The sequence below is a fragment of the Prunus mume genome, linkage group LG3, assembly GCF_029339155.1.
Source record: "Prunus mume cultivar Tortuosa linkage group LG3, ASM2933915v1, whole genome shotgun sequence".
In the NCBI taxonomy this organism is placed as follows: domain Eukaryota; kingdom Viridiplantae; phylum Streptophyta; class Magnoliopsida; order Rosales; family Rosaceae; genus Prunus; species Prunus mume.
The window spans coordinates 26,511,408-26,525,205 of record NC_142700.1 but is presented as its reverse complement, the minus strand read 5'-3'; the positions used below and the strand labels follow the sequence as shown (position 1 = coordinate 26,525,205).

Below are 13,798 nucleotides of genomic sequence, written 5' to 3'. Positions count from 1 at the left end.
ATCGAGCATGATTGGTATATATATATATATATACATAAATATATGAATACATGGATTTCTGTATGGATATAATTAAGGGAAGGATTTAGTTTTGAGTAATTGTTTTTACTGTGGGGTTATTATGTTTCTTATCTTTTTTCTTTTTTTTTCTAAACTTTGTTTTTGGGTCCACTCACCTTTTAATGTTTTGTGCCCCAGTGTAGACGTGCATCGAGAGCCACCACAGTGTGAGGACCCACCGAATTTCCCAAACCGGGCGGACCCGTTTTAATGCCGACATCACTGATGCCGGGCCCACTTACTAAAAATCCAAGACATCCTACCAAAATTTTGGCAGAGTCTCCCCTGTAAAATGTTCAACCCAACAATAAACAACCTGCATAATTTACATCAATTAAATAACCCAACTGCCAGCATGCTTTTAACATACAACAATCCAACATAAAATGGCCTCTGGCCTCAAGTAGTAGCCTAACATGGGCGATAACAGAGCGTCTACAGAATTTGTTTACAACAAACAGAGTAGTAGAAAGAATTTATACAGACCCTAACAAGCTGCGACAAGTTTGGAGCTCGTGACTTGCTCAAACGCCTTGAAGCAATTCTTGTCTCGGGCGCAAAACAGAAATATGTGAGTGGACAGAAATAAAGTTTCACTTTAAATCAACATAGTAACCCCACCATGTAAAAATAATGCTCTAGCATGCAGTTTCACAATTCAGAAACCAAAACTCAAACACAAAATCCCAAAGTCCAAAACATCTCCACATCTCAAGTCCACAACTCATTTCCCAATGATATATAACTCTCATTAACCCGTAAATACCCATATATAAATATATATATATATATATATATATATATATATACAGAGAGCTTCCATTGAGGGATCCCTCAAATAAGCTTATTTGAGGGACACCCCTTGTAGGGCCCACTCCGGATTGTATTTCACTAATCCAAACCATCTATTTTGTAGATACACATTCAAAGATCATCTCTACAAAAAATCATTTGAATCAGATATCATTTGACCATTCAATTGAGTTATTGAAAATTTTAGTACTTTCTTGAAGCACCGTGTTCATTGACTTTGTAGGACCCAATTCGATGTCGAAACGGTTTCCGATTTATCTAATTTTTTGCAAGGATGATCTATGAATGAAAACCTAAAAACTAGATTGTTTGGATCATTGGAAAAAAAATTGTAGGGTACCCTAAAAGGCGTCCCTCAAATAAAATTATTTGAGGGATCCCTCAATAGAAGGGGACTGTATATATATATATATATAGCTAGGACTTTAATATAATATATACTCCTCTCCATACTAATGTACCGGGGAGACAATCCAAGGGGATTGTTAGCTGGCGCAGGATTTCTGAACACTAACCGGCGTCCGAGGATGAGTAGTCCAACCGGGGCGGAACTCCATAGCTCACACGCCGCGCCAGCGACACGTGTAGCTCACAAATCTCATATCAAGTCCTACGCGCGCAGACGGTATCATCACCCCACCGGCACGCCAACGACGTATGTGATGATACTTAAGCAATACACATACTCTTCCCATACGCCGGCACTGCCAACGACACGTATGGAAAGTGTCTCACACACCGCATCGCCAAGCGACATGTGTGAGACCCGCAATCTAATGGCCTTCCCACCCCACCGGCACTGCCAACGACGTGTGTGGGAAGCCTAGTAACTAGGGAATGGTACTCACCTACCGTACTCATACATCTCACAACCATCCCTCAATTTCACATCTTTCCACAATCTCACCACAACAACCTCTCATACTCTATACATAGACAATATAGATAGCCATCCCAAAATCCATATCAACATATTCATCATACTCAAATATATATGTCTATACTCAAAATATATAGCCAAGATGTATAAGCAAAATCAGATCCATCAATCAAAGGCTTATTAAATCAACATCACCATTTAAAAGATATGCACAAAACTTTCATCAATAAAACCATGCATATGCTTAAAAACAAAGTCCACTCACAAGTAATCCCAAGCTGCCCGGCCTCGTGAGGGTCCTGCCTGCTGCGAGTGATCAACCGAAGTACCTATTCCAAGATACAATTCCTTGATTAACATCACGTACTTCCAAAACGGAAATTCATGAAAGGAAATACTTAAATCCCCAAGTTCCCGGTGCGCTCACGTCCAAAGGAACATCCTAAGGTCGATTCTGATTGGAATTCGCTTCCCAATCGCACGGTGATCGCGATTTCCTAAACTTCACATTATTGAATCGGAACATCGGGGCTCCAATTCACGATCCGCGAATTCCTACAGGTTTCTAAGAGTACCTAGATCAACATACTTCAATTTAGAAACGATCCAAGCGGTCAGAACTTATCGAACCCGGATAACGCACAATATGCGAAATCCGTTCGATAGTCAAAGCGATATCCAAATTGAGATCCGCGAAATCCTACGCACTCGTGACAACCTAAAGATCTCAACAGGACGAAAAACAACTTCACCCACCTTGCCCACGCGCCGCCACACACGCCGGCAGCGCGGGTGTGTAGAGAGATTTCCGGCGACGGAAAATCTCCAAACCAACGTTCACCCTTCCAATCCTAGATACTACTCGAAGAATGGAGCAACTTTTCCAACTACGGCAACATCCAATTCGGACGGCAAGTGGCCGGAATTTCAAATTGAAAACCGGCCAAAACTTAGGTTTCCAATTCAAGAATTTAACCTGCAAATCTACCACAACCTATCCCACAGCCAGCTAGAACACGAAAAAGGATGAGAAACCTCACCTTACCCGTCGGAAATGGTGGTGGAGGAGAGAGATCGAGCGGCTGGAAGTTCCGGTCAATTCCGCCACGTTCTGCGTTTTCGCGGATTGGCGGTTCCGGGTGTCTTGGCGGGAAGAGAGAGGAGAGGCTGCGGTTGAGCAGGACCGGTCTCGTCGGACGGGGTGGTGGAGGTGGCGGTGTGAATTTTCCGACCGGTGAAGCAGTGACGGGAATGAGGAAAAATCGCAAGGAGAAGAAGAAGACGCGGGAGGAAGAGAGAGGAAGTGAGGGGTAAATGTGAAAAATCTGATTTTACCCCAAACTTACTTCGAAATAATTACGGTTCTACCACCGAACAAGTTTTGATCGCCAAAACTTCGTTAAATCTCCGATTTAGGCCTACCGCCTGTCTACGGTTTCGTCTCAGTACCACCTACGCAACCACACCACTCACGGTCCCAAAATCTTCCCGGATAAGAAATTGACCAAAATTACCCTTAACCCAAGAGTAAATTAATATTTTCCCTTAATTAAATTAAAATAGGAAAATAAACGGAGTCGGGGTGTTACATTCTACCCTCCTTATAGAAATTTCTTCCCCGAAATTCACATACCTGTCAATGGAAGAGATAAGGATACTTGGCCCGCATCTGCTCTTCGGGTTCCCAAGTAGCTTCAACAGTTTGGCTTCTCCACAAGACTTTCACTACCGGGATGGATCTAGAATGCAACTTCTGTTCTTTCCTATCCAAGATCTGTACTGGTTGTTCCTCATACGACAAATCTTCTTCCAATTCCACAGGTTGGTATTCTAATACATGGGAAGGATCTGGCATGTATTTCCGGAGCATGGATACATGGAATACATCATGAACTCGAGATAGTTCTGGGGGTAAGGCTAGTCTATAAGCAACAGGTCCAATTCGCTCCGTGATCTCATAGGGTCCAATGTAACGAGGGCTTAACTTCCCACGTTTCCCATATCTCATCACACCCTTCCAAGGAGATAACTTCAGGAACACCCAATCCCCAACTGCAAACTCAAGATCTTTGGACCTGTTATCTGCATAACTCTTCTGTCGGTCTTGTGCAGTTTTCAACTTCTCTTTTATCATCTTCACCTTCTCATTTGTTACTCGGATACTATCCACTTTTTCCAGTTTCTTGTCACCCACTTCATTCCAACAAATAGGAGTCCTGCACTGCCTCCCATACAACGCCTCATAAGGAGCCATCCCAATACTCGAATGATAGCTGTTATTATAAGCAAACTCCACCAAGGCAAGGTGAACATCCCATGCATCTTTAAACTGTAACACACAGGACCTCAACATGTCCTCCAGAGTCTGGATAGTCCTTTCCGATTGTCCATCGGTTTGTGGGTGAAAAGCAGTACTGAATTGCAATCTAGTACCCATAGCTTCTTGCAAACACCTCCAAAATCGAGAAGTGAATCTAGGATCCCTGTCCGATACAATGGACACAGGTGCTCCATGCAATCTGACAATCTCATCCACAAAAAGTTTTGCCAACCTTGTCAAAGGATAGGTCTCCTTGATGGGTAGGAAATGAGCAGACTTGGTGAGTCTATCCACTATCACCCAAATTCCATCATGACCCTTTGAAGTACGTGGAAGCTTAAAAACAAAATCCATGGTAATACGCTCCCACTTCCATTCAGGAATCTGAAGTGGTTGCATGAGTCCCGATGGCTTCTGTCGCTCTGCCTTCACTTGTTGACATATCAAACATCTGCTCACATACTTAGCAATGTCTCCCTTCATATGCGGCCATGAATAATATGCCCGTAGCGTCCGGTACATCTTCGTGCTACCCGGATGCATGGTGTAAGTGGAGCAGTGAGCTTCCTCCATGATTTCTCTTTTCAACTCAACATTCTTACCAGGTACACATAGACAAGCTCCTTTTACCAAGGCTCCGTCTCCCCTTATAGCATAATCCTTCCGCGTTCTATTCTCTACTTCTCCCCTTATCCTACAGAGTACAGGATCTTCCAACTGGCCTGCAATTACCCGTTCCACCATAATGGGTCTCACATGTAAGCTAGCAAGGATTCCACCTTGTTGAGTCATCTCCATTTCTACTCCATCTTTCCGTAGTTCCACCAACAACGGAAGATAGGCCGCCTTAATATGGGCTAAGTTCACGGTAGTCTTCCTACTTAATGCATCTGCAACCACATTAGCTCGGCCTGGGTGGTACTCAATCGTACAATCATAATCCTTGATCAATTCCAACCAGCGTCGTTGTCTCATATTCAGTTCCTTCTGAGTAAAGAAATACTTGAGGCTCTTATGATCCGTGAAAATCTGACAGGTCTCACCATACAAGTAATGTCGCCAAATCTTCAGAGCAAACACTACTGCGGCAAGTTCCAAGTCATGGACTGGATAATTTCGCTCATGCTTTTTGAGTTGCCTCGAGGCATAAGCAATCACCCGGTCATGTTGCATCAAAACACATCCCAATCCTTGTAAAGATGCATCACTGTAGATCACAAAGCCCCCCGAGTTATCAGGAAGAGCCAAGACAGGTGCGGTGGTTAACCGCTTCTTCAACTCCTGAAAACTCTGTTCGCACTCTTCCGTCCACTCAAATGCAACGTCCTTCCTTGTCAACCGCGAGAGGTGTTGCTATCGAAGAAAACCCTTCCACAAATCGACGATAGTAACCTGCTAACCCCAGAAAACTTCGTACTTCATTACACTTGTGGGCTGTACCCAATTCACAATAGCCTCAATCTTCTGTGGGTCCACATAAATCCCTTCCGTTGAGATTACATGTCCAAGGAACACCACTCTATCCAGCCAAAACTGACACTTGCTAAATTTGGCATAGAGTTGCTTCCTCCTTAAAGTCCTCAATACCAACCTCAGGTGCTTCTTATGCCCTTCCAAAGTCTTAGAATAAACCAAGATATCATCTATGAACACAATCACAAAGTGATCCAAATAAGGTCGAAACACTCTGTTCATGAGATCCATAAATGCTGCTGGAGCATTCGTCAACCCGAACGGCATCACCAGAATTCATAATGTCCATACCGCGTTCTGAATGCGGTCTTGGGGACATCCTCTTCTCTAATCCTCAACTGATGGTATCCTGACCTCAGATCAATCTTAGAGAAATACTTGGCATCCTTCAACTGATCAAACAAATCATCAATCCGCGGCAAAGGATACCGGTTACGTACTGTCACCTTATTCAACTCGGTAATCAATACATAACCTCATGGTCCCATCCTTCTTTCTTACAAACAATACCGGTGCACCCCATGGGGAAACACTAAGTCGGATGAAACCCATATCCACTAATTCCTGTAACTGAATCTTCAACTCCCGGAGTTCAGCTGGTGCCATCCTATAAGGAGTTAGATAGATAGGATTGGTGCCCGGAAGAAGTTCAATAGTGAACTCAATTTCCCTTTCAGGAGGTAACCCGGAAGATCATCTGGAAAGACATCAGGAAACTCACAAACCACGGGAATATCTTCCAGATTCAAAGTGATCTCTCGGGTGTCGATGATATGAGCTAGAAATCCTTCACATCCTTTCTCGAGTAATCTCTTAGCTGTAAAGCAGAGATAAGGCAAGTAGGGAGAATTCTACGTTCCCCCCGAAAAATCACTTTAGGCTGTCCTGGACTCCGGAATGTCACTTCCTTCCGGTAACAATCCACGGACGCATGATGCTTCTCTAGCCAATCCATCCCCAAAATAACATCCAAATCCACCAATTCTAAAGGGATCAAACTGGCTTCCAACCATGCATCTTCTACTTGAACATGGCATTCTCTGAATACCCGGTCTGCAAACATGACTTCCCTTGTGGGTAGAGAAATACTAAAACTTCCTGTCATGGGTGTCGGCCTCACACTGACATAAGGTACGAAGTTGTGTGCTACGAAAGAATGTGTGGCCCCCGGGTCAATTAAAACACGAGCAAGATAGCCGAAAATAGGGATCATACCAGTAATCACGTCCGGAGTGGCTGTGCCTCTCTGGGTCATAGAGAACACCCTAGCTGAGTGGTAGAACGCCCGGTGACCCCTTAATTTCTGCCACTTCTTCCCGAGAAGATGGCGGTGCTCTGCTCTTTGGAAGATCCGCTGCAGAGGAAGTAGCACCACCGACTACGATCTTGACCCATAATACCTGCCCCTGGGCTCCGATCCACATCTTGGCATATCACTAGGGTAAATCGGTGGGCAAATCCTCTTGGTATGCCTAACTGTCCACAAAAATAGCATATTGGGCCGCTGCTCAAGCTTGGTTTACCCCTTGAATGGAATTAGGGCAATCCTTTGCAAAATGCCCCACCGCCGCAAGCTGTAACATGTCAACCGATCGCCTAGAGGAGTCCTAGTGTGCTAGATGCAGCTGCTGCTCTCGAGTCCATCTTTGGGCGACGAGAACCGGATCTCCACTACAGGTAATCGGATCCTTGTCCACCCGACCATCCACCACTAGCGGAGCTGGAACTAGATCCTCCTCTCTTGGATGGACCCGACTTGGGCCACCCAATCCTGCGCATCTCTCCGCGTCTTCACGCACCCAAGGCACATGTCCTAGATACTCAGCAGCTTGAGCCAAAGCTCTCATGTTGGAATACGTGCTAGCAGTAACCACGGACTGAATCTCCCACCATAGACCGCCTTCAAAAGCGTCTGCACCGGTCCTCTTGGTAGCCACTAATTCCGGTGCAAACCTCGATTCATTAAACTTGTGCTCATATTCGGCCACCGACATTGATCTTTGCTTGGATACAAAAACTCTGTCTTTTTGGCATAGCGATAGGAAGGTGGATAGAACTGATCGAAAAGATTCTTTGGAATTCCTCCCGGGTAATAGCAATTTGGATTCCCATAGCCCCTTTTGCAGCTTTCCACCGGTGATAAGCATTCCCTTTTAGCAGAAAGGTAGCCAAACGGACTCTATCTTCATCGGGACACTCCAGTACCTCAAAGATCCGCTCCACATCGGTAATCCGGCCTCGGCCTCTGCGGATCTGGGCCACCCATGAACTCTTTGGCTCGAGTTCTTTCACCCTTTTAATTTCCGAACTTTCTATACTACGCCTCCCCCGCAAAGCAGTAGTCATCGTGCGGGTGAATTGACTCAGCACATGGCGCAAGTCCAAGGCATTCTCTCCGGCAGGTGGAGATGGTGGAGGAGATGGAACTGGAGGTGAAGGAGGTGGTGACGGAGATGGTGGTGGAGGATTTGGGCCCCATCTTTGACCACGACCTCGTGTTCTTGGTCGGCGAGTTGCCATGATTCTACACAAAGAAACCATCGAATCATTAGATCAACAATGCAGCAAAAGTGCAAGTGTCGAAGAAAAATGAACCTAATGCTCTGATACCAAGTTGACAGGACCCGCCGAATTTCCCGGCAGGCGGACCCTTTAATGCCGACATCACACGATGCCGGGCCCACTTACTAAAAATCCAAGACATCCTACCAAAATTTTGGCAGAGTCTCCCCTGTAAAATGTTCAACCCAACAATAAACAACCTGCATAATTTACATCAATTAAATAACCCAACTGCCAGCATGCTTTTAACATACAACAATCCAACATAAAATGGCCTCGGCCTCAAGTAGTAGCCTAACATGGGCGATAACAGAGCGTCTACAGAATTTGTTTACAACAAGCAGAGGAGTAGAAAGAATTTATCAGACCTAACAGCGGCGACAAGTTTGGAGCTCGTGACTTGCTCAAAGCGCCTTGAAGCAATTCTTGTCTCAGGCGCAAAGCGAAATATGTGAGTTGACAGAAATAAAGTTTCACTTTAAATCAACATAGTAACCCCACCATGTAAAAATAATGCTCTAGCATGCAGTTTCACAATTCAGAAACCAAAACTCAAACACAAAATCCCAAAGTCCAAAACATCTCCACATCTCAAGTCCACAACTCATTTCCCAATGATATATAACTCTCATTAACCCGTAAATACCCATATATAAATATATATATATATAGCTAGGACTTTAATATAATATATACTCCTCTCCATACTAATGTACCGGGGAGACAATCCAACCGGGGGATTGTTAGCTGGTACGCAGGATTTCGAACACTAACCCGCGTCCGGGATGAGTAGTCCAGCAGGGGCGGAACTCCATAGCTCACTGCGCCGCGCGCCAGCGACACGTGTAGCTCACAAATCTCATATCAAGTCCTACGCGCGCAGACAGTATCATCACCCCACCGCACGCCAGCAGCGTGTGTGATGATACTTAAGCAATACACATACTCTTCCCATCGCCGCGCCAGCGACACGTATGGAAAGTGTCTCACACACCGCGCCAAGCGACATGTGTGAGACCCGCAATCTCATGGCCTTCCCACCCCACCGGCACTGCCAACGACGTGTGTGGGAAGCCTAGTAACTAGGGAATGGTACTCACCTACCATACTCATACATCTCACAACCATCCCTCAATTTCACATCTTTCCACAATCTCACCACAACAACCTCTCATACTCTATACATAGACAATATAGATAGCCATCCCAAAATCCATATCAACATATTCATCATACTCAAATATATATGTCTATACTCAAAATATATAGCCAAGATGTATAAGCAAAATCAAATCCATCGATCAAAGGCTTATTAAATCAACATCACCATTTAAAAGATATGCACAAAACTTTCATCAATAAAACCATGCATATGCTTAAAAACAAAGTCCACTCACAAGTAATCCCAAGCTGCCCGGCCCCGTGAGGGTCACACTGCTGCGAGTGATCAACCGAAGTACCTATTCCAAGATACAATTCCTTGATTAACATCACGTACTTCCAAAACGGAAATTCACGAAAGGAAATACTTAAATCCCCAAGTTCCCGGTGCGCTCACGTCCAAAGGAACATCCTAAGGTCGGATTACAGATTGGAATTCGCTTCCCAATCGCACGGTGATCGCGATTTCCCTAAACTTCACATTATTGAATCGGAACATCCGGGGCTCCAATTCACGATCCGCGAATACTTACAGGTTTCTAAGAGTACCTAGATCAACATACTTCAATTTGGAAACGATCCAACGGTCAGAACTTATCGAACCCGGATAACGCACAATATGCGAAATCCGTTCGATAGTCAAACGATATCCAAATTGAGATCCGCGAAATCCTACGCACTCGTGACAACCTAAAGATCTCAACAGGATGAAAAACAACTTCACCCACCTTGCCCACGCGCCGCCACACACGCCGGCAGCGGGTGTGTAGAGAGATTTCCGGCGGACGGAAAATCTCCAAACCAACGTTCACCCTTCCAATCCTAGATACTACTCGAAGAATGGAGCAACTTTTCCAACTACGGCAAGCGTCCAATTCGAGCGGCAAGTGGCGAATTTCAAATTGAAAACCGGCCAAAACCTAGGTTTCAATTCAAGAATTTAACTGCAAATCTACCACAACCTATCCCACAGCCAGCTAGAACACGAAAAGGATGAGAAACCTCACCTTACCCGTCGGAAATGGTGGTGGAGGAGAGAGATCGAGCGGTGGAAGTTCCCAATTCCGCCACGTTTCTGCGTTTTCCGGCGGATTGTGACGGTTCCGGGTGTCTTGGCCGGGAAGAGAGAGGGAGAGGCTGCGGTTGAGCACGGACCGATCTCATCGGACGGGGTGGTGGAGGTGGCGGTGAGGAATTTTCCGACCGGTGAGCGATGTGGGAATGAGGAAAAATCGCAAGGAGAAGAAGAAGACGCAGGAGGAAGAGAGAGGAAGTGAGGGGTAAATGTGAAAAATCTGATTTTACCCCAAACTTACTTGAAATAATTACAGTTCTGCCACCGAACAAGTTTTGATCGCCAAAACTTCGTTAAATCTCGATTTAGGCCTACACTTTGTCTACGGTTTCGTCTCAGTACCACCTACGCAACCACACCACTCATGGTCCCAAAATCTTCCCGGATAAGAAGTTGACCAAAATTACCCTTAACCCAAGAGTAAATTAATATTTTCCCTTAATTAAATTAAAATAGGAAAATAAACGGAGTCGGGGTGTTACAACAGGGCATTTCCTGCTTTTCACTCTTCCCCATTGTGATGTAGGGTTCCTTGGTTCACAAACGGTTACCTCCTTTGTAAATAAACCTGTATTGATGCAATAATGTTGCCCTGGAACGTATTAAACTGTTGGAACTTACTTATTTTTGTATACTTGGCGGTTGGTGTATATATGTAAGTGCTTGTTGAGTGTAAATTTTGGGAACGTTCGATTCTGGAGACGCCAAATTTTGGTAGAAGTCGAAATTAAGAAATTAAGTTTTTAACTGTAAAGGGCAACCAAGTCAATCGTGTGCTCGGCACTTGTGTCGATCTAAGCAGGGTTTGACTCGGATTCCAAAGTGGAATTTGGGTCGGGTCCTGTCATTGGAGCCTTAAGGTGAATGAGTCAAAATCAAGAGAAACAAAAGGCCTTTCTAACAAAGGTGTTCATTCTTAAGAAATCAAGAAAGGTCATCAAGGGTAAAGATCCATTCCATTTTTCCATTTTCTATTTGTGTTCAAAGAAACTAGGCTAAGATACTTGGTTTAAAATGAAAAAGGTTTAGCTCAACTAGTATAAAAAAATTGAATCCACAATTTAGAATGTTTTTGTTGTATAGGTTGTGGCTAAAGTTCATTTCCTAAGCATTAGATGCATGTTTCCTTCAATGAGGATGCATGAAGATTTGGTTGTAACCATAATAAGTGTCCATAAAGCTGAGAAGCTCATGGCCTACCGTTGTGTCAATAAGCTAGTCAATTAAGGGGAGATGGAAACTATCCTTACGACAAACACGATTGAGGTTGGTATAGTCCACACACATAAGCTAACTACGCTTGTGCTTGTGAACCATAACCATGTTTGCCAGCCATGAGGGATAATCTACTTCCTTAATGAAGTTGATACTGTGATTCTTCTCGACTTCAATCTTCATGGCTTCGTATCTCTCGAGATCATAAGCACGGCGCTTCTGCTAAATAAAATGTATGTTTGGGTCAATACTTAATTTATGAGAGATAACCTCGGTAGAGACATGTCATTATAGAACCAGACAAAAACTTCAGAGTTCTGACGGAGGAATGCAATGAGGTATCACGGAGATCGGGAGAAGGGAAATGCTGATTTTGCTGATCTGGGAAGTCGTCGTGTAGGCTAACCAGTTTAAGATCTTCCATTGGTTAGGCCTGAGGGGTGATTGATTCTTCTTTGGGATCTTCAGGTCGTTCGGAAATGGCATAGCCCTCTTCTTTGGGATCTAGCAGAAGAGGTAGAGTCGCGACTACAAAAGGGATCATCTTTGTAGGGGCGGTTGGTGAATTTGATGCCGAAGCATAACAACTCCAAGCACCAGGTTGGTCACATCGCTCAGCGCCCGTGCCATGGAGAGTTGGGAACTTCAGTATCAACATATGAGTAGAAATGAATACCCTCATTTGGGCCAATGTTAGGCATCCCAGGATAACATTATATGCCATAGGGCAGTTGACGATTAGAAATGGGGTGGTGAGCATAGCCCTCTTATGAAAGGACCTGCCTTGAATTCTCCATTGGAATCTGTGACAAATCCTCTCCCTATTTGACACCAGACATGTGTCAGCTCAAATTACAAAAATATCATTCTTGCCCTAATTCCAAAACAACTTTAGGGTTTGACTTCTACTGGAAATTAGGCAGAGCCTCCCTTGAAAATGGCTCTAAACCCAAAAATTTACTTGCACAACAAATGCACTATATTCCCAAGCGTTCAGCAAGCACAAGATATAAACCACACACCAAATTGAATCGGGCCTCCACCCCCAAAAACAACAAAGATAAATTAATACATTCAGCCTAACATAACAAACAAATCCTAAACTTGCAGTTGCACCTAGGTTAGCCTAGGTTGGCTACGTTCCCATATTGAGGGATCAAGCAACACGTAGTTCTTTCTACCATAAATCACAATTAAGATAATACAAAAACGTTCAAAGTGAAACCAACAATAAAATTCTAGAATCATTCTTTACTTAATTTCAACAAGCTATAAATTGAATGTCATACCATGTAATTATGTATCTAACTGTTCAGTTAGTTTATCATTGTACATCTAAACATTTATGTAACTAAACCTTTTACATGAAAGTTATACCTGCGATCGTCTGCATAGTGCATATGTCCTGCAATCACCCACCAAGGGGTATATGGGAAATATCATTAAATCCAAAGGCAAGCGGGGAAGGGGAAACTAGCCAACCACCTGTGTAGAAAAGTCGGGCAGGTGGCTGGGGATCTTGGCCAACCTTGTGCAGATAATATGAGCAAGGTGGTGAAGAATATCTTGTTAATTGTACAAAACATATTGACACTACACTGTTCTCCACATAGGGGTACCCCAAACAAAATCAGTAAATTCCATAGATAATTCGCCAATTCCAAATGCTACACATCTGGAACAGTCAACTCCACATGTGTGGCACATCCTAGCAGAATTCGGGGACAAATGGTCAACTAGAGAACACAATTGATAACTCATATATTTATACATTTATACCATCCATTTTCTAGTCTATTTGTGATGTTTTTGAGTTAAACTTGTTGTGTTTTACCCTATTTTGTGTTAGTATGCATTTGCATCTACTTTAGGATCAAGTTGAAGGCAAAAGAAATGAAAACACGCCATTTTTGGAGCTGACCCTTGTTCAAACGTGGAAACAAGTTTTGTGACCTATTTTGAAGTCCAAATAAAGAATCCAAAGCGAACCTGGCTTGTTTGAAGACTAAGAGCAGAATGGGAAAGCAATGAGGATTTCTAGCCTGATTTGGAGGTGCCAAATAAGAAAAAAAAGGTGCAAAATAAAGGCTGATTTGTTAGGATCTCTTTGGAATATCTTACAGCCTCTTTTAACCTATAAAAACTTGCCTTTTAGCCACTTTTACAGACCCTATTTATTATGGACGAATTTCACAACCCTAGATCTCACTTCTTGGTTATTCTCTCCTTTCATGCACAG

General features: G+C 43.8%; 1 pseudogene; it reads right to left on the bottom strand.

Annotated features, from left to right (window-relative positions):
* Positions 1 to 4,602: 4,602 nt before the first annotated feature.
* On the bottom strand, positions 4,603 to 7,540 carry LOC148919257 (uncharacterized; annotated as a pseudogene).
* Between the last annotated feature and the right edge of the window lie 6,258 nt (positions 7,541 to 13,798).